The sequence below is a fragment of the Ursus maritimus genome, unplaced genomic scaffold, assembly GCF_017311325.1.
Source record: "Ursus maritimus isolate PB19 unplaced genomic scaffold, ASM1731132v1 scaffold_6, whole genome shotgun sequence".
In the NCBI taxonomy this organism is placed as follows: domain Eukaryota; kingdom Metazoa; phylum Chordata; class Mammalia; order Carnivora; family Ursidae; genus Ursus; species Ursus maritimus.
The window spans coordinates 20,628,886-20,650,586 of NW_024426774.1; the positions used below are offsets into that span (position 1 = coordinate 20,628,886).

A 21,701-nucleotide genomic window follows, 5' to 3' on the forward strand; every position below is an offset into this window, starting at 1 on the left:
ACGAGGGCCTGACCTCCTCTCTCTCTCGAGACGAGAACAGTGTCTCTTCCAATGTCCTTCTTTTTTACAAGCAGGACACGGCCCAGGGGGACAGCCCTTCTTGGGACATTTACTACTCCAATTGAAGCAGGAGAGCTAGGTTCTTGTCTCATGGAGTCAAAGAATGAATCTCGTGGACGAAGGAGAGTGAGTAAAGCGATAGGGTTTTTATTAAGCAAGGGTATACAGAAAGAAAAGCTCTCAGGAGAGAGAGGAGTCCCCGACAGCCTGGTCACTGAGCACTTTTAGGGTTGGTGTTTTATAGAAAGCTAAGCAGGGAACTTACATCTTTTTTACCTCTCTCCTGACGGCACCATTGATTAAGGACTAGTGACAACATCTTTAATGGCTTACTTCTTTTGGGGTCTGGTTATTTTCTGTTGACCACAGGAGACTGTCATAAATAAGACTCCCCCCCTCCCAGACACCTGGGACAGGGTGGTCTGGAGTGTTCCCTTGTCTCTGGTTTCCTTACACCTCCACATTTTCGGGATTTCTATGGGCTTGATTGCGTAGCCCCCTTACCTATGTTTCCTTATCTAGCCCCACCTGTCCCTTTCTCACAATGTCCAGTCTGGCCGCACTGGAAGCGTGGCATCTGACCTGACCTTTCTCCGGGAATCAGCCCTTGCCTTGACCCTGGTTAGTCAGGTGTCGTTCGGAGTTCGAGATAGAGGCAGCCAATATTCCAGCCTGTATCTCACCCTCTAATTTAGGCCTCTGGTCCTTTTCCTGTTTTAATATCATGTCCCTATTATTAAAAACTCCTGTGGCCACCTCCAAGAGGTCCTGAGTGGACATTTGAGGGCCTAAAGCCATTTTAGTTAACTTCCGGTAGATGTCAGGCACCCATTGATTTGTAAAATGCCTGTTTAAAATAGTTATTCCAGGCGCCTGGGTGGCTCAGTCATTAAGCGTCTGCCTTCGGCTCGGGGCGTGATCCTGGAGTCCTGGGATCGAGCCCCACATCAGGCTCCACTGGGAGCCTGCTTCTCCCTCTCCCACTCCCCCTGCTTGTGTTCTCTCTCTCGCTGGCTGTCTGTCAAATAAATAAATAAAATCTTTAAAAATAATAATAAATTTAAAAAATAAATAAATAAAATAGGTATTCCCTCAGGGGTGCCTGGGTGGCTCAGATGGTTAAGCCTCTGCCTTCAGCTCAGGTCATGATCCCAGAGTCCTGGGATCAAGCCCCGCATCCGGTTCCCTGCTCCATGGAGAGCCTGCTTCTCCCCCTCCCTCTGCCTGCAGCTCCCCCTGCTTGTACTCTCTCTCTCTCTCTGTGTCAAATAAATAAATAAAAATCTTCAAAAAAATTAAATTAAATTAAAGTAGTTATTCCCTCAGGTGTCCTTGGGTTCAGGTTTGCATGCTTGCAGATTGCTTCCGCTAAGCGACCCTGAAATACAGCAGGGTTTTCATCAGCTCTTTGAGCGACTTCCTGAATTCTGTTAAAATTTAAATGTTTAGTGAAGCCTTTTGTCACTCCTTCTTTCAGGCAGGTGATCCTATGACCTCGGTCCTCTCTTCCCTGACTATCCTCCTGATGGGGCCAACGTGGCTCAGTACGTGGGACAGCAGCACGCCCCCCGGATCATGTTCTCTGTCCTTGTTGCTGGTTCACCAGCAAACTCCCGGGCACCTACCCAGATGCATTTTGTTTTGTTTTGTTTTTCCCCCTCAGAGGTTCAGCAGTGAGGCAGTATGATATATATATATATATGATCTTGTCAGGTCAAATCAAACATAATGGATATTTGTTGAAAATACTTAATAAATTGGGAAGGGTTTTCAGACTATCGTCCTACTTATTGTTTTATGGACCCAAGTCTGCCATGGAGAACGGGGTATGGACTCAAATAGAGCCCATTTCTCCATTAGCAACCTCCCTAAGAGGATATAATCCTGATTTAGGGGGAGCTCCAGGGAGATAAGGAGGCCCACTCCTAGTGTGCTCGGCTGGGCTGGGTAGAGAAGGGCCTTCAGGCTTGTAAGGAGGAGAAGTGACAGAATCAATGTCCTCATCATTGGGAGAGGCCCGTGTATCCTCGGACAGCTTAGATTTATTAGGAGGAGGCCTGTTTAAAGAATCGCCATCCAGTGTATCAGGTGGGGGTTTGTTGGTCCAATTAGTAGCCAAACACATTCTGCAAGAGGCCCTTAGGTTGGGGTCCTGATCTAGAGCCAAGAAAGCCTGAACATAGGGTACCTCTGTCCATTTGCCTGTTTCTTGCAGTAGAGATCTAACGGATAGACCGTATTGAAGCTTAATGTCCCGTTAATGGGCCATTTTTCCTTGTCTCCTAAGGAGCACCGAGGCCATGCAGTGTTACAGAAGATTAGTTTCTTTTTCCTTAAATCTTACAATCCAAATTGTTTCCAGTGGGTTCAAAGACCACCCTGAGAGAGAGTCCTTGGAGACTGAAGAAGCAGCTTCCATGCTCCCAGAAAAGTAGAGACGGTCCATTACCAAGAAAATCCCCCCACCCTGACTCCTGGGTAGTATCCCATGTGCAGGAAATGTCAGAGGCTCCTGGTGTCAAAGTGACCCAAGGTGTCCCTCAAACGAAATAGCTATGATCACCACCTGCCATAAAAGCTCTGTGGGGGGGAGGTCTGCCCTCCCCCACTCCTCTTCCCCATCGCATTCTAGGCTATGATGGGTGCCGGAGGATGGACCACCTTTGTCTTGCTCTCCTGGGCCTCTTTTATAAGGCACTAATCTCATTCATGAAGGCTCTGACCTTATGACGTAATCACCTCCCAAAGGCCACACCACCAAACACCATCACATTGGGCATTAGGATTTCGAAATATGAATTTGGTACAAACATTCAGCCTATAGCAGAGCCCAGTCTTAGAAGGGCCCTCACCCTTTCAGGGGTTTTATCTCCAGGAACCCCACCAGTTTCTCAAGGTAAAAACTAGAGAAAATCCCCCTTATGGTTCTGGCATGGTAACCACTTTGAAATAAGTCCAGAGGGTTCTCCATAATAAGGGCCCTCCAGGGGGAACCTTACCAGAGCCTTCTCTTATCTGAAGGAAGAGCAATTAGCCAGTTCTGACACTGTCTAACCTCCCTGTCTCATGTAAGAGAAGGGAGAAAAAAGGCTGAGAAATGCTTCTGAAGGTCACAGCCCAGGGACATGGGGAATGCTAAAAAAAAAAAGAGAGAGAGAGATTTAACCATAAGATTATAGAACACTTCACTTTCCAACACCTTTCCACTATATCAACACTCCAGGATAATAACAGTGGGTTATAACTGGGAAAGCTGCAAATCACAGAGACTATTTAAGAAGGAGTTCTTAGGGAAACCCAAAGATAACAGAGGAAGAAAAAACAAGGAAATTAGAGGAAACAAGCCTATGACACTCACAGCCGTAGCAATTATTAAATATAGCCCAGCTCCTGCCCAGATGAACACAAAGCTTTACACTAAAACCTACCTACCTCAGTTTCTCTTACTCAATTCATCATGTCTAGCTTTCAACAAAAATTTACAATGCATGTTAAAAAAGCACAAAAGAGGGGCGCCTGGCTGGCTCAGTTTGCAGAGCATGTGACTCTTGATCTCAGGGTCGTGAGTTCGAGCCCCACATTGGGAAATTTTTTTAAAAAGCACGAAAGAATATTGTCTGAGGAGACAAAGCAAGCATCAGAACTACACTCAGGTATGACAGGTGTGGAATGATACTATAGGGAATTTAAAATCACAATGATTGTTAAGACTCTAATGGACAAAATAGACAACATGCAGGAACAGATGGGGAACGCAAGCAGGGAGATGGAAACTCTGAGTCAAAAAGAAGTACTGGGGGGGGTGCTTGGGTAGCACAGTCGTTAAGCGTCCAACTTCGGCTCACAGCGGGATCCCGGCGTTCCGGGATCCTGGCGTTCGGGGATCGAGTCCCACATCAGGCTCCTCCGCTGGGAGCCTGCTTCTTCCCCTCCCATTCCCCTGCTGTGTTCTCTCGCTGGCTGTCTGTCACATAAATAAATAAAAATCTTTAAAAAAAAAAAAAAAGTACTAGGAAGAAACAGTGTAACAGAAGTGAAGAATATTTTGATGGGCTCATCAGCAGACCTAAGACAGCTGAGGAAAAATCAGTGTGCTTGAAAATATGCCAATAGCAATTTCTCAAACTAAATACAAAAAGAAAAAAAAAAAAGAAAAAACAAAACAGCTTATGTAAACACGTGGGACAATTCCAAGTGCTCTGAGACACCGTAACTGTGAACAGCAGGACTCATCGCTCTCTGGGTCCCTCACAGCACACCCACGTGGGGTTTTTCATTTGGAAGGTAAGGAGGCAAACAAACTAAAGTCAACAGAACCACCAAGCTGGACGGGATGGTCGCCACTCTGAAAATTACACTGTGAATCCCCCAAAACCACTATAGATTTGAGAAAAGGGCAAAAATGTAAATAGAATAATGTTCAGTAACAGGCAGTGTGGTTTAAATGAACAAGTACGGGAACACCTGGGTGGCTCAGTTGGTCAAGCATCTGCCTTCGACTCAGGTCATGATCTCAGGATCCTGGGATCGAGTCCCACGTTGGGCTCCCTCCTCAGTGGGGAGTCTGCTTCTCCCTCTCCCTCTGCCTGCCACTCCCCCGCTGCTTGTGCTCTCTCTGTAAAATAAATAAATAAAATCTTTAAAACGAACAAACAAACAAACAAACAAATACGGATCCTGGAGTCAGATCTGGGTTTTGATCTGGGCTCTGCACCTTGGAGCTGTGACCTTGGACAAGTTACTTGCCTTTGAGATCCTGCTTCCCTCTTTCATAAAGTGGGGATCGTGATAACTTTCTCACAGGTCTGCTGCAGGGATTAAATGAATCATGTACCTAAAGTATGCAAGAAATGCTCAATAAATACTCACTTTAATTCTTATTGAGATAAGTTCTGAGTAATACAACTTAAGAGGAAAAAATTAGCTGAACAGAAAAAAATCAGGTAAAGGCAGTGATTGGTCTTTTTCAGTGTTGTATTTCTTTGGACTCATTTTATAAATGAAAATCCAATTTGGTGGCAGGGTGAGGGGATTCTTTCCAATATTCTCAGCTCTTCGGCACTCATCAGGGGTTTAATAAAGCATTGTGCTGTGGAGCGTGACAGGTGGGGAACAAAAAGATGATTAAAGATCTGCCTCTTAGAGTAACTGTTTTGTTCTCTGAAGGTTGTTCCATATATTTAAGTTGTTTCTTGTTGTCACTATTATTCTTGCTAATGCCCAGCTGAAGGTGATTTGTTAAGGGAGAATATGGCTTGAAACAAAAACCTGCTTATCCTTATCTGTATAATGTTGGCATTGTGAGACCATGAAGTTCATAGTTTCCTTTGGGCTTGAAAACTCTGTATGTGGGTGTGAAATAAATGCAAATTTCACATTGTAGATTTCCGCTAGGGTTGCTGGAATCACCCAGAGATTCTTTCTTTATGTTGGCTTGTGGCTATTCTAGTTCCAAGACAAGACACACTTTTATTTTAAAATTAAACTTTGAAATTTAAAAATAAAAGCAGAAAAAAAAGTTTCCTAGGCCAAAAGGAATGATTTAAATTTTTGGAGAGCTCATCAGCATTTCAAGAGCAGTGATAAGCCACTGGAATTTACTTTGATGTTTTCAGCTCAAGCACAGCGACCCCAGGGTCCCCTCCCCTGTGTCTCAGTGTTGGGCTGGGTGGCCACAGCTCTGGAATCTGAAACTCTGTTAGTCTCATTCCCCACTGCCCTTGTTTGTGTATCTGTTTAGCCCTATGCCTTTATTTTTTAAATTATTTTTTTAAGATTTTATTTTTAAGTGATCTTTAGGTCCAACATGGGGCTCAAACCCACAACCCTGAGATCAAGAGTCGCACACTGTACAGGCTAAGCCAGCCAGATGCCCCTAGCTCTATGCCTTTAAATTTTCTACAGGCTTCTTCTCTTGTCTTCCTCTCAATGTCCATTTGCCCATCTTCCTGACTCCTTTTTGGTTCCTGCCCCGTGGCACTGACCTCATATAGAAGTTTGACTGCTGGCTCACAATTGTTTTAATGGCTAAGTAGACTTCACAACGTGTTCTCCATGCGAGGGTTGTCATTGACTTATGAGGGGTGGGGGAGGGCAAAAAGAGAAGGCTGGGGAAGAAATCTAATACAAACCTGCTTGGGAATGTTGGAGAACACCATTTCTCGGTGGACACCTCGAGGAGTAACAGGTTGAAACTGCAGAGGAAGGGACATGACTCCTTGAGAGTCATTCATGGGCACCACAGTCCCTGCACTGGAGACTCGTAGGATAGGACATGCTGGGGCAGGAAGGGCTCTGCTCTGTATCGGGCAATGTGGTTTGGAGCCCTGGTAATGCCACTGTAGCAGGGTAACTTTCTGGGCAAGTCACTTGCCCTCTCTAAATCTGGACCCCCTCTGTCTATAAGAAATGAGCAATGGTATCTGTCATGTGGCATTGTAAAGATCCAGTGTGTTCCCGAAACACCTACTGGTCCTATGCCCCTTCCCCCTTATGATAACCCTTCACTTGCCCATTATTCAGAACCTTGTTGTTAAGGCGATTTGGAACTTCAAACACATTTACTGATAAAAGCCAGTAACCCTCAGCTTCAAGAAATCTGGCCCCAACACCATAAGCCTATCTACCGTCCTCTTTCTCTCCGCACCACCCCCATTCATGGACTGGACTTTCAAGTCATGATGGGTTCCTCCGCTGCCTTCCAAACACTTCCCAGCTTCTCTCCCACAAACTTCTACTCCTTCATCCTGGAATCTCACACCTCTGCTTAGAATCATCCAGCAAATCAATATCCAGGTGAAATCCAAATCAAACTCCTCTGTTCCATCATGATCTGTTCAGAACTGATTTCTCTCTCATCTGAATCCGTATTGTACTTCATCTAAGCTGGTCATATGAGCTTTATAATAAAGGTCACAACATACTGCTTTTTGTAGCTGTCATAATGAGAATGTCATTTTTTTCCTTTTTTTTTTTTTTTTTTTGAGAGAGAGAGCTCACGCACACAGGAGCGGGAGGTGGGGTGGGGGGGAAGTAGAAGGAGAGGGAGAATCTGAAGCAGGCTCCATGCTCTGTGCAGAGTCAGAGGTTGGGCTTCATCTCACCACCCTGAGACCATGACCTGAGCCAAAATCAAGATTTGGACACTTAACTGACTGAGCCACCTAGGTATCCCAGCAATGTCGTATTCTTATATCCCTCACACCGTTCCATAACCGTCTGTTCTCGAATAAATGAACCACCACAGCTTCATTTGCTGAGTGCGTGCTATATGCCAGACAGCGTGCTATGCCGTTTATGGGTATTTCCTTATGTAATCATCACAGCAAAGTTTTTGAAAATGTATTACGATCCTCGTGTTCTGTAGGGAGCTAAGGCTCAGATGGCACAAGTAATTTTCCCAAGGTCAATTATCCAGAAAAACGAGCAATGATTCCAACCTGGGGATGTATAACTCCATGCCCTATGTCCTTTCTACTTCCCAGGAGAGATATTTCAACCTAGATTGAAAGTCAATGAATAAAGTAAATGAATAAAGCTAAAATCAAGTACTGGGGACATTTGCAGCCTCAGGTTTGGGTGCGACTTTCCTCAATGTCCCAGGTAGACAGATGACCTCAAGGCTGCTCCTTCTCTTACCAAGGGAAGTAGACCCAGGAAAGCGGAGTCCAAATTTGAAGTCTGCAGGCTGCAGAAAATGTTTCCTCCACTAGAGGACTCCCTCTCCCTTAGGCAAAAAGGGCCGCTTTAAGGAAGGTCCTGGCCAGGGATCCAGTTATTGCCAGCCTGCAGGGGGCTTCACTCCACCGACCTGAGGCTCAATCCATTTTGCCGAAATCCCTGGGTCTCTGCAGAGCCTGGCCAGCCTGTGAATCCCTAGGGCAGTGCCCCAAGCTGGAGCAGTGGGAGGACAAGCTACTCCCCCTACCCCAAGTTTTCACAGTCACACCCTGGGCTCCCTGGAGATGCTTTGGTGTAAGCCCTGGGCTCATTTGGGGGTCCCTTGCATAAACTCAGGATATGTGGGGCAGGGGCCAGAATAGTAAACCTTCCTCCCTGGAGAAGCAGAACCCCTTGTGGGTATCTAGCAGTGCATTCCCCAACTGCCAGCCTGGCCCGCTCCCGACCCTGAGCCCACTGCAAAGGATGGCAGTGAAAGTGGTCCATGGACACCTCACTTTGGCAGGCTCTGAGGGCCTGCCGCCAAAGTAGGTTTTGCTGAGAGGAGGAGGGGGGTACCCGGGGGAGTAGTGAAGCGCCATTTTGGTTGAAAATAACTTGAAGAGAGGTGTCAACTACCTCTCTGTGGTGGCTGTGCAGTGCGGGCAGCTGGGAACTTCCTCTCCTTCACCCCTTCTCTCCAGCTGGGAAGAGAGGGGTTTCTGCAGTAACCCACTGGCGTTTCCGGAGGGGACTCTGGGATGGGGCTGGAGGTGAGGACTCAATGATGCATTTTGATCAATAGGAACGCCTTTGAAGTGACATTAAGTGAAAAGCGGCAAATTACTAAACCCTATCTGAGCTGTAATTACCACTACATAAAATAAAAGATTACAGTAAAGGCTTGAGAGGGATTTAGGTACGTGGTACAAAGGCCTGACGATCCACCCTCTCCTTTTTTAGATTTGTTGATTTAGTTAAATTATGTGTTTAAAACGTGAGGATAAAAAGATGAGTGTAAATGGAGTTATAGAACATTTCCAGGGACTTCACCATGTCCTGAAAGGTGGTGTCGGAAGTAGGACAGGCAGCTGGACCTGAGAGCTCGGGATGGAGAAGCTCTAGCTCAGAGCAGCCCAGAGAATGAACTCGGGGTTCGAGCCCCCAGAGGGGACAGAGGCGAACTTACTTGGCCCTGAGCGGCCATCCACTATGTACTGTACGTCAGAACATTTTGCTATAACGACCACCCCGCCCTCTCCATCCTGCGGACCCGCCGAGCGCCCACTTCGAAGGCGTCGTACTGGGTCTTGGAGGGAACCAGGCGGCAAAGGGCAGGCCCGGCAGCAGCCGGGTGAGGTGGCCGGGGCATTGTTTCAGCCCCTCGGGTAGGGTCCTGCAGGGGGAGGGGAGGTGGTGTGTCCTCGGGACCCGCCCCGTAGCCCTCCCAGGGGACTCGTGCATCAGCGCGTCCCAGCGCTGGGGCTTTGTGAAGTGTCGTGAGTCACCATGGAAACCCAAAGGAACGCGGAGAAGGGCGCCAGGGGGGTCGGCGGGTTCTCGGGCCTCACTGTCCTTCCCCTCTCGGACCCCAGCCCTGCAGCAGGGCCTGTTGGGAGTTGTAGTCCCACGGCGGCGGCCGCGCGCGGCGGCGAAGATGCGGGGCGCCGCCTGTCCCCGCCTCCCCCTAACCTGCTAGCGCGAGGTGGGGAGCACTGGGGAGGAGGCGTCGGGTCGGTGATTGGCCGAGGCCGCCTCCAGCCCCCACCCACGTCCCCTCCCCAGCTCCCGGCTTCCGACTCCAGCGCCCCGCGCGCTAAGGCGGCGATCGAGCGAGCGCGCGTGCAGCCGCCGCCGCCCCGAGCACCCGCAGCTCTCGCGCCGCGGCGAGACAGAGGAGAGACGGACCGACCGACGGATCCTCGCAGCCGCAGCATCCCGGAGGAGTGCGTGATGGCGGGGCGGGCGGTGGACTTATTCTTCCCGGGCTGGGACATCCTTCTCACGGCCTCTGTTTCTCTGGGAGGCGCACAAAAGGGCAGGGACAGGGGTGCGCCCAGGGGCCCGGCCGCAGGGGACGCGGCGGGAGGTGTGGTTTGGGATTGGGGCGGCCGACGGGGCTAAACTGGGGCCCGAATCCGGCGCTCTTTGTACGCCCACAGAGCGCCGTGCAGTGCCTTGCTCATAGTAGGCGTTTCATGTGTGCCCGAGGGATTGCAAAGAACTGGGGTGAGGAGACGGCTTGGTCGAAGGGGTTTCACTCTTGGCACACAGTAGGCGCCTAACCTCGCTCGTCGAGGTGCAGTGAATGGCTGGAAGACTGGGCGGGGGCTTCCCTGGCTACGGGCCCGTCATGCCCGAGTCCCTAGATCGTCGCTGCCTCTGGCCCCCTGCTACCACCCGTACGACACCCTGCGTCTGTCTCGCCTGCGGGTTGGGATTTGCTCAGCCTGGACCGGACCCGACGGCCCGTTCCACCCGTCTGGCTAACGCAGCGGTCGCCTAAGGACGATTCGCCTGCCGTCTCCGAGGCACCTGCCTGAACCACAAAGGCCGCCTGTGGCTGCCCGGCTCAGAGCGAACGCCGAGCTGGGTCCCTTCTCTGGAGCCCAGTGAGGGAGCTTTCCCCGCAGCATCGATCTTGGCGGGCGACAGACATCGACGCCCCAGGCCTGGGGAGGGGCAAGAGCCTGAGCCAGAGAGAAGCTGAGATGGGGAAAGGCGGACGCGGAGGCCTCCGTCTGAGTAAAGATGGGGAGATGGGGAAGCTGGGTGGGGACAGGTGGACTGGGTCTGGGTGGAGGGGGAAGTGGAGACCAGGGTTTGAAGAGGAAAGAGAGGGGGCGGGGGGCGGGTCTGAGGAGGGAGGGAAGGAGTGCTGTGCAGGTGGCGCGAGGCGGGGCGAGTCGGGGCTGATGAAGAATGAGGATGGGAGGAGAGATGCTGGAGGGTGGAGACCGCCGGGGTTTGAGGAGGGTAGACGCCTGGGAGGAGGAGACCCGCGCCGGCCGGGGGGAGGGTCTCTCTGGGGAGGGAGGTCTCCCAGGGGAGGAAGGTCTCCGGCGAACGGAGGGGTGGGCGGCTGGGACGCGGGTCTCGAGCCTGAAGACCCTCGGCTCGCGATGTGGAGCCTGGCGGTCCAGGTGGCCAGCTGGGCGTGGCCCTTGTACCGGGGACAGACCCGGGAGACTGGGCTGAGCTGTCCCCACCAGGAGCTTTGTCTCCCGGCCTGACACAGCCCGTAGGGACTCTGCAGGTTTTTGCGATAATCCGCAGCGCCTCAGGCACACCCCTTTCTTCTCGGAGCTGAAAGGCTTGGTCCAGTGGCAGATGCTGGCTGGGAGGCGAGACGGGGGACGTCTCCCGCCGAGAGACCGGGAGAACAATAGCCGGCACTGGAATCCACCCGACCCCGAACGAGGGCCCCCCCAGAACTCGAGTGTGCAGTTTTCTGGTGCCGAAAATGCTCCCGTAGAAATCTCAGGGCATGCTCTCGTTTTTTGGGGTTTGTGTTGGGGCATCAAGCCCCGCTGTTAATTCCCTGGTGTGAGTCTCACGTCCCCCCAGAAGGGGGGGGCGGGCAGAAAGCCGCCACCACAGGTTTTGGTGCCTGCTGGCCTCGGCGCCGCCGCCTGCCCCTTGCTGTTGACCAGCAGCCCAGACGTGGAGTGGTGGCCCTGCGGTGACCTGGAGGTTGGCTCGGTACAGGGTGAGCTCCTGAACCGTGGGCTTTGTCTGCCGAGGCTGGCCACGTCTAAGGTCTGCTGTGTGTTCAGAGAGGGAGCAGTCAGGGTTGGTGCCGATTGTGTGCTAAAATCCAGAGAAGTGGTTTTGGAGATTACCCGCCAAGGGTGCGGCTCCTGGTTTTTAGAGCCTGCCTGGGGCGGAGACACTAAAGGTTCCCATTGCCAGTGACCACACCCAAGCCAGAGTGTCCATCCTTTGCAGATTTTGCCCATATTGTCTGCTGACCTAAGACGGAGATGGCTCTGTGATAGGAGGTGGCTGCTTGCCCATGGGAAAGCAGATGAACAGAAATGGAAGCACAAAACAGGGATTCAGCAGAGCTTTCCGTGCACTCATAGTCTTGCTGGCTGTGTAAGCATCTTTCATGGCAGCCTGCAGCATCTTGACATGTGAAAGGCTTGCCCAATCCTAAAATTCTGGTTTAGAGGTTTTCTTTGATCATTGTTTAGCTTATATTAAACGTGACTCTTTAGCATAAGGTTTATACTTTTAAATTTCCGCTCATGTAACAAAAAGGTGGGGAGGGAGGGCAAGGCAGAAGCATTTTCATTCCAAGAGTGAAGGAAGCATGCATAAGACAGAGCATCACAGGACTAATCATTGTAACTTATATTTGCCATTCAGTTTAATGATGAGCCTTTGGCTCTGTCTAGCCTTGAAACCCATTAACCAGGTTGATGCATAAGGGCGATGCATAAAGCTGTGATGTCACTGTTGGCTCTTGCCCAGAACGTTCGATAGTTGCTAACCTGAAGGCCTCCTCTCTGGGCTGTACCGAGTGGCCACAGGAAAGCAAGTAGACTATATCTTGCTGGTTTTCAAGGATGGTGTTTTGAGGCGGTGCCTCTCAGAATTTACAAACCTGGTCTGAGAGGCTTAGCTGGAATGTTGTTCATTGGCTGTTTCAAGCTAAGTTAATAGACTAGACCTGTCTATCTCTAGAGTAGATGCAAACCAGGAATCTCAATATTAGAAAACCTAAAATCTGACATGAAGGTTTTTTCTCATGAAAAAGCTCCAGTAGGAAATATTTTTATGTCATTACCCAAGGGGAAAAGTTTCAGGAAGGAATGTTTTGTTGGTTTATTCTTTTTGAAAGAATTTGATGGGTTTGTTTAAGGGTGTAATCCTGTCAAGCACTGTGTGACCATCCAACCCAATATTTTCCTCCCGGGGAGTCCGTAGATGAGGAATGCCAGTATGACCAGCCCATTTCTACAGGGAAATTGGAAAGAAAGCAACATCCCCCTCCTACCTCCTATGAAAATGTCTGGGAGACAGAGTCCAGAAGGGAGAGGCAGGTGATCCCAGAATTCTGGGGTGCCATTGTTATCTCCCATCCCCCTGACCTTGGGGACCTCAGCTAGGCAGTATATACACAAGATGCTCTTGGGGGCGCCTTGGTGGCTCAGTTGGTTGAGTATCCGGCTTCTGGTTTTGCTCAGGTCGTAATCTCCAGTGGGTCATGGGGTTGGGCCCAGCGTTGGGCTCCATGCTCAACTTGAGATTCTTTCCCCCGCCCTCCTCCTCCCCCTCTGCTCCATCTCCCTGCCTGTGTGTGTGTGCTCTCTCTCTCTCTAAAATAAAAAAACAAATAACATCTTAAAAAAAAAAAGATGTCATAGGACATGAAAACCTGGCTGTTTTCAGCAGAGCCTCTCCAAGATGGAGATGTAAGCCGGGATAGTTTCAATATGCTGAATGCACTGGGTGTTTCCACCTATGGGAACAGCCATGCAGCAAGGCAAGTGTACAGAATTGGCCACAGTTAAGCTTGGGGACTTGGCATAGGCTCCGTCTATGGTATACCCCCACCTCTCTCTGCTCTTCTCCCATGGATATCTGGGAATTTTCCCTTCTTAATAACAGCTCCTCTGACCCAGGATTCAGCATGATCCTACATTAGCTCCAGGGAACTGGAGGCCAAAGGCCATCACCACTGGACACCTCTCTGGGGTAAGCTAGGATTTAGATAATTATACAGAACCAGAGAAGTCGGTATTATTAGAAAACAATAAACAATATTCTATCAGATTCTGATAGAATCTGATCCTGTTTTTTTTGTTTTCTGAGCTATCAGAATCTCAGAAAAGTCTTGTAAGACTTAGTTCACAGGATCCTATAGGAGAACAATAATACAGAAAATCTTTGTCAGTGTGAAAACCTGTAGGAAGAAGTTGGCGTAATGTGAAATCGAATGAGAATAACAAGAAAGGTGTTTGATTTTATTGCACTGTTAGTGAATAAAAGAAATAATTTCAGAATCACTTTACCTTCAATTTTTTTTAATTTAATTAATTTCAGAGAGAGCTTGAGCTTGAGTGGGGGGAGGGGCAGAGGAAGAGAATCTCAAGCAGACTCTGTGCTGAGCAGGGAGCCCCAGGCCAGGCAGATCTCACAACGCTGAGATTCGACCTGAGCCGAAACCAAGAGTTGGTCACTCAATCAACTGAGCCACCCGCCTTAAATTTTTTATTATGAAGATGAAAGAAAAGTTCAAATGCTGTTATATGAATCTTTAATGAAATTTGATATTTTTGTATAAAGCAAACACATATACTTTAACAAGAGAAATTCACGAAGGGATATTTATTATTTCTTCTATTTCAGTCTTTGAAACTTGTTTAACTTAAAAGAAATAAATTTAACTGTAGAATCCTCTGAGCCCTCATGCTCTCCCATTTTTGAAAGATTGTATTTACTTATTTGAGAGAGAGAGAGCCAGGGGTGGGGGAGGGACAAGCAGACTCCCCACTGAGCGTGGAGCCCCGAAGCCAGGCTCGATCCCAGGACCCTGAGATCATGACCTGAACAGAGGTCAGACACTTAACCAACTGAGCCACCCAGATGCCCCCCTTATACCCTCCCATCAATCAGCCTAGTTTGGCCCTTGTTCCTGTGCTCCTGCCTGGACCCTCTTCTTACAATCCAGACTCAGAGGCAACGTGCACAGGAGGGACGGCCTGGGCCTGAGCCAGAAAACCAGGGGCCAAATACCCACTCTGCACTTTCTGTCCATCTATCCTTAGGCGAATTACTTTTCTCTTGGGGACTCAGTTTCTTCATCTATACAATGAGGATTATCTGAGTTATTGTTTATATAGCATTGAGAGTAGTGCCTGGCACCTGGTAAGTGCTCAACAAATCTTAGTTATCACCATCGTCACAATCTTCCCCAGAATATGCCCACAAAACAGCATTTAGATTCCCCATTTAATCTTTTTTTCTGATTTTTTAAAAGTAATCTCTGTGCCCAACGTGAGGCTCAACTCACAACCCTGAGATCAAGAGTCGAATGTTCTACTGACTGAGCCAGACAGGTTCCCCTTTTTTTGTTAATTTTTTTCTCCATTTAATCTTTCATTGCAAGGGGCCAGGGCAGGCTGCTGTGGGGTATCCACAGTGGGAACAGAAAGAATAATCAGGACCCCCTTATGAACTGCCACCCTTGCAAATAGTAGGAATAGCTCTGTGCTGAGTCTGAGCCTCTTTAAGCACAGCTGTTTCAGCAGCTGAGAACTCGCAGTTAAGAATGTTCCAGAAGTGCTCTGATTCCCGCTTTGCCAAATCATCACCATGTGTGGAGCTGGCCTGGCATCTCACCTGCTCCTACACCATCTAAAAGAATAATCTGACACCTGTAACCGGCAAGGTGCTGCTCCCCCGAGGTTGTTATGGTTTTCGTGTGGGAAAGAGCGGTCATGTTTGGTTGACGGCAATTTGTTGGGAATAAAAATATCTCGGATTTTTCAGCTAAGAAATAAACTCAGCACCACAGAATGACTTATTTAACAAACGCTTTCAAAGCATTTACTCCGTGCTAGGGGTTGTTCTAGCTCCTATGAGTTAAGTACTGTTATTATCCCCCATTTACAGTTGAAATAACAGAGGTACAGAAATGACCCAGCTAGAGCAGTGGCAGAGCCAAGTTTCAAACCCAAGGAGTCTACTTAGAGTCTGTGTAAGTCAGGGTTCTCCAGAGAAACAGAACCAATAAGGATTGGCCTACACGATTATAGAATGTGCCAAGTCTGATAGGTATACAGTAGGCCAACAGGCTGGAAACTCAGCCAGGAACTGATGCTGAGGCCTCTTTTTTTTTTTTTTTTTTAGAGAGAGAGAGAGAGAGGGAGAGAGAGGGGAGGAGAGGGTAGAGGGAGAGAAAGAATCTTAAGTAGGTTCCACACTCAGTGCAGAGACTGACTTGGGGCTCGATCTCACCATCCTAAGCTCCTGACATGAGCTGAAATCAAGAGTCAGACGCTTCACCGACTGAGCCACCCAGCGCCCTGATGTTGAGGGTCTTAAGGCAGAATTTCTTCTTCTTCAGGGAAACCTCAGTTTTTCTCTTAAGGCCTTTCAACTGATTGTATGAGACCAACCCATATTAATGAGGAAAATCTCTTTAACTTAAAGTCAACTGATGATAGATGATAACCACATCTACAAAATACCTTCCCAGCAACATCTACAGGTGAGAGTCTGATTGAATAACCAGGTACGAGAGCCTAGCCAAGTTAATGTCAAAAACCAACCATCACAGAGTCTATGCTTTTGAACACTACTCCAAGCTAAGAACCTTAGCTGGTGGGTGTAAAGTTTACAGTAAATAAAAGAATTTTCCAATGGGCTATTCATTACAAAATGATTCTCCTCGCCTTATTTCAAATAGTATTTGGACCTGCTTTTTGGTCCATGTAGCTTCCAGCACGAAATACCACTCCGAGTGAGCATTCAATAATATTGAAAGAATGGCTGAATGATTTTGATGATATTTTCCAGTCATTGAGACCCCTGACTCCCCATTTAAACTTAAAATCATTTGGCTCAAGTGTGGTTGAGGTTTTATGAATGACTAGATTCTCTTGGAAAAAGAAGAGTAGCTGCCTTTTGCATTGAGCGTGGTGTCACTCCCCACCCCCAACACCTGTGCATTTTCACGGCTCAGCAAAGTTTTTTGGGTCTGTCGCTGTCTCAGCTCCCTGTGAATGTGTCCACACATCAGCAGTGCCCAGTCCTCAGCCACACCATCTTTGTGTCACCCCCGTGTCCACTGACAGGCAGCCTCTTTGTTGATTTCAAATCCACCATGGGCTCACTCTAATTTCTCAGGCTTTGGGTCTTTATTCTCCCTGCTTTTGTCTGGTCCTGTCCTTGCCTTTGTCCCTCTGCAGAGCATGACCCACTATTGACAGAGAAGCCCTCTCCTTTCTCATTTTTACTACTTCATCCAGATTTCTGTCTTTGTGGATTGATAGGTTCATTCTGTTATAAAATTCAAACACAGCCTCTGATTTTTTTATTTAATGTGTTTTAAGCTCTGTTTCCAAAACATGTGAAACTCAACTTTAATGAAATTACTTGGATTATTCTTTTGGAGGGTGAGGTAGGTGAGGGTGTATTTTTAAAATATTTTTAAACTCTTTAGTGAAATATAATAGAAATACAGAAAATATACAAACCATATGTGTGTAGCTTAATGAATTTTTGCAAACTAAACATATCCATGTAATCAGCACCAGACCAAGAAATAGATTACCAATACCCCCAAAGCCTCCCCCTCCCCACTTTTAAAGTAATCTCTACACCCAACATTGGGCTCAAATTCACAACCCTGAGATCAAGAGTCTTATGCTCCACCTACCGAACTAGCCAGGCACCCTCCCAAAGCACCCCCCTAAGTCCCCTCCCAGTCACTGATCTTCCCCCAGTGTCACTAACCACCATGACCTCCTACAGCATAGATAAGCCTTGCCTACTTTTGAAAGTTTCACAAATGGAATCATTATAGTGGACACTCTTTCGTGAGTGGCTTCTTTTGCTCAGTGTTATGCTCGTTGGATTTCATTTGCTCATTTTCATTGCTGTATATTGTTCCACGGTATAAATGTACCATATTCACTTAGCCATTATGTTGTTAATGGGTATTTGGGTAGTTTCCAGCTTGGCGCTATCCTGAATAGCGCTGTTGTGACTATTCTAGTACGTGTTTTATTCGTGAACATATGTGTGTTTCTGTTGGGTATATCCTTAGGAGTGGAATGGCTGGGTCAAGGGTTTGCATATGTTATTTTTTAGTAGACTGTGCCAAATAGTAAGATTAATGGTGATTTAAAAACATTTTTTAAAAGATTTTTTTTTAAAAGACACTCTGAGGGATGCACTGCTGTGATTAAACCATTTTTAGAAACCCAAGAGCTGGCATCATGTCGTGGCTTGATCAGAGTTTGGTTTCCAATTCTTATTCTTCAGCAAAAAAATAGAACTTGAAGCTGTGTCTGATTCCACAGTAGCTGAAATGAACATTTTTAAACTAATGGTTGTGGTTCAGCCTTAGTCTTGCTACAGCAATTTCCTTACTCCTGTTCCTTAAGGAAAAGATGAGAATCAGATTATAATTGTAGCATGGGTCCAAGGATCATTCCAGAGATGTCCTATCAGCCTTGAACAAGATTAACCAGTGATTTTTTTAACTATTTTGCGTTTCTTGTATTGGGTCAAATAGCAATTTTGAATTGTGTCGCGTCTGTGGCTTACAAAAATCCCTCAAAGGGTGGCAGCTTGGAATCACAGAGTTCAGATTTCTTATTTGAGAATTAGAATTATAGTGTATACCCTCCCTTTTTTTTTTGCAGGTTTCTAAAAAGATTTAAAATGGACATGATTTTTACAACTGGATTATAATGGAAAAAAGCCTCTGCAACTATTGAAAACCAATAGAGATGAGGCACAAAGATAGAGCAGTAGCGTTCAAATTGTGGCTATAAGGCAGACCCATCTCATCGCCATGGCTGGTCTTTGTTGTTCTATGAGAGATGGCAGCGGTAAACATGGCCAGTGTAGATCACGGACAGCAGTTTAGGCGTGATTACGGGATGATGGTAATGAAACACGGGCCACCAAGGGAGCACGACAAGACAGTCACGAATTCCTAATTCTGCAGGTTTTTCCTTAAGGGACCCATTCAGAGCCCAGGTTCCTGAGAAAGACTTTTTTCCTGTCACGTGGCCGGCAATGTTTGTATCCGTCCTCATACAATCAAGTGAGCGAGGCAAGATTTATCGTGGCTTTAAAACCTAGGTTTACTGCTTGGACTCCGAGTCCTTTAAGCACTTAGATATAATACAAGATTCAATTTGTACTTTAAAATGTATAATATTCCGGGGAGCCTGGATGGCTCAGTCGGTTAAGCATCTGCTTTCCACTCAGGTCATGATCCTGGGGTCTTGGAATCGAGCCCCACATGGGGAAGCGGGGAGCCTGCTTCTACCTCTCCAGACTGCCTCTCCCTCCGCTCATGCTCTCTCAAATAAATAACTAAAATCTTAAAAATAAATAAATAAATAAAATGTATAATATTCTAATATTTAATCAATTATAAATACCTCTAGACCGTTTTGCTAGTAAAGCTAATGTAATGATCGCTTGTTCTGTCAAACCTTTTCCATATGCTCACATAATTTTTACTGAGTTGTAACCACAACATGGATACCGGTTCGTATTCTGTTTTTTCACTTGACATTAAAAAAAAACTTTTTTTATGTCTCTACCTAATTTAGAAATGTAAACTTTTAAATGGCTGCCTGCCATTCTATTAGAAGGTACACTATTAGATATATTTTTAAAGATCTTATTTATTTGACAGAGAGAGAACGAGTGCGCGTGCACAAGTGGAGGGAGGGGCAGAGGGAGAGGGAGAAGCAGGCTCCCCAGTGAGCAGGACCCTGGGATCAAGACCTGAGTGGAAGGCAGAAGCTTAACGACTGAGCCACCCAGGCACCCCATATACCATTTAAGCATTTACTTATTGATGAACTTTTAGATTATGTCCAATTCTTTTCTATTATTTTAAATACCGTTCACATCTTTGTGAAATCACATACATGATTTTATCACCCAGCTGATACGTTTGTGAGAATTGAGGTTCCCTTAAAGAGTTTTCGGTGTGCGTTTTTAATCATAATACAATTTCAATCATAGTACCTGGTAGTTTGTACGTAAAGACAAATGCACAAATGTATGTTAATTTCTTGATTTAAGGACCAACTTCACAAAGTTCCCTGATTGCTTTTTTTTTTTAAGCTTTTATTTATTTATTTATTTGACAGAAATAGGAAGAGCCCCCGAGAGAGGGAACACAAGCAGGGGGAGTGGGAGAGGAAGAAGCAGGCTCATAGTGGGGGAGCCTGATGTGGGGCTCGATCCCATAACGCCAGGATCATGCCCTGAGCTGAAGGCAGACGCTCAACCACTGTGCCACCCAGGCGCCCCCCTGATTGCTTTCTAAACAGTCTTAGTTAGCAAGTTGGTCATCAAAGAATTTGTGTAAATGTAGGCATAAAATGGTTTGAGATGATCGGTCATTAAAAACAGGGCTGTGGTAATAATTTGGAGGGCAAAGGACCCCGAGTAAAGCCGATTTTTATCAATAAATTCTGTAAAACTGTGCAGTTTCTTAATAGCAAAGAGCACCCAAAGTTGGCCATCGTGAAAGACAGGACATGGTCTCCACGTAGTGGAGGGATCATGAAGTTATCGGGAGCACTCCGTACTTGGTTAAATCGTAAATATTTGGGAGTAGAACGCAAATAGCCAGGAACCGGAAATGAATGTTGGAGAAGCCTGACAGGTGAGAGGTTTACTAACCACGCGGTAACAGTACTCGCGCGGAGCTGTTATTTGCGATAAGCTGGAACCTCTTCTCGCGTTATTTCCTGAGTGCCTGCGAGGCTCAGAGCAATTTCCGGGGAGGAGCTTGCCCATGGGAGAGAGATGGGTTTGAATCCCGACTCTGCTACTTTCTAGGGGTGAGAAACCTCTGGCAAGAGTCAGTCTCCCCAAGCCTCGATTTTCTCGTGATTTACAAGAATGTTTGTCTGTGAAGAGGACTAACGGCATTCATGCGTGGAGCCTGGTGGGTGCGTGCGGGCCGAGCACAGTAAGCAGAGCTAATGGAAGTCTCTAGGTGATAACTTCGGTACTTGGAGATACGTAAAGGTATGTGAAAGTATGCTCAAAGCTCTGTGATTGTCAAATGAACGGGCTGGACGAGATGATCATTGGTGCAGAGGTAATAGAGACCACACATGAAATTCAGTCCAAATGGTTTCGTTCCCTCTGTCCAGTGAGGAAATGGAGAGTAGGTGCTATAGATGCTAACCGACAGCTTTGATGTTCTGTGACAGCCATACTGTGTCTCTGCCGGGAGTGTGTCACGATGTCGTACCCCTGAAACCTGCAGGCTGCGATTGGGCACTATCAGAATGAAAACGGCACACACCCTTTCACCCAGCAAGACCACTTCTAGGAATTTATCCTAAAGATCTGCATGCATACGTGCACGATGAGAAATACAAAGGGTTATTATTGCGGCATTATTTATACTAGCGAAAAATTAGACCGAATCTAAATTCCCATCATTGGAGAGCTAGTTAAATACATTCTGATACATCCTTGCAAAGAAATATTATACAGCCATTAAGAAAACAAGGCATGGGGCGCCTGGGTGGCACAGCGGTTAAGCGTCTGCCTTCGGCTCAGGGCGTGATCCCGGCGATCTGGGATCGAGCCCCACATCAGGCTCTTCTGCTATGAGCCTGCTTCTTCCTCTCCCACTCCCCCTGCTTGTGTTCCCTCTCTCGCTGGCTGTCTCTATCTCTGTTGAATAAATAAATAAAATCTTTAAAAAAAAAAAAAAAGAAAAGAAAACAAGGCAGATGTTTCTGTTCTGATATACAACAACCTCCAATTTATATCACAATGGAAAGAAGGCAGGCAGAGCAATATTTAATGCATGCTGCTCTTTGTGCAATACAAAATAGATACATAGATGCTTAAATATGCATAGATTGTCCATGCAAAGAAACTATGATGGTGCTGATCTCTAGGGGAGGGGACTATTTATATGGTCTTAAATGTTTGTCATATATATTTTTTACCTGTTCAAACAATAACAACAATAATTTGGCAGCCTTCACTGGCTCTGACTTACCCTGTTAGGGACTCACAAAAACTTGAGAAGGGTTTAGTTCTTGGCCCCATGCTCATGGCTTCTGTTCTCAAATGGGCCCCCATGTGGAGGACCCCCCAAAATAAGACACAAACATGCAGAGTAGGGCTTTTGAGCCACTGAAGAGATAGAATGTGTAACCCATGCAAAAAAGAAAGCTGCTGGGACCAGCAAGTGAGGATGACCCATTCCTGCAGTTAACACACAGCATTCTAATATTTCCCCT

At 47.1% G+C, this 21,701-nt stretch overlaps 1 protein-coding gene across 1 annotated transcript in view; it reads left to right on the forward strand.

Annotated features, from left to right (window-relative positions):
• Window positions 1-9,532: 9,532 nt before the first annotated feature.
• The window catches only part of DPYSL5 (dihydropyrimidinase like 5), a 94,249-nt gene continuing 82,080 nt past the window's right edge, over window positions 9,533-21,701 (forward strand). The window contains exon 1 of the mRNA XM_040623003.1: window positions 9,533-9,665. The gene's annotated coding sequence lies outside the window, so the exon portion shown is untranslated. The remainder of the gene's footprint in view (window positions 9,666-21,701) is intronic.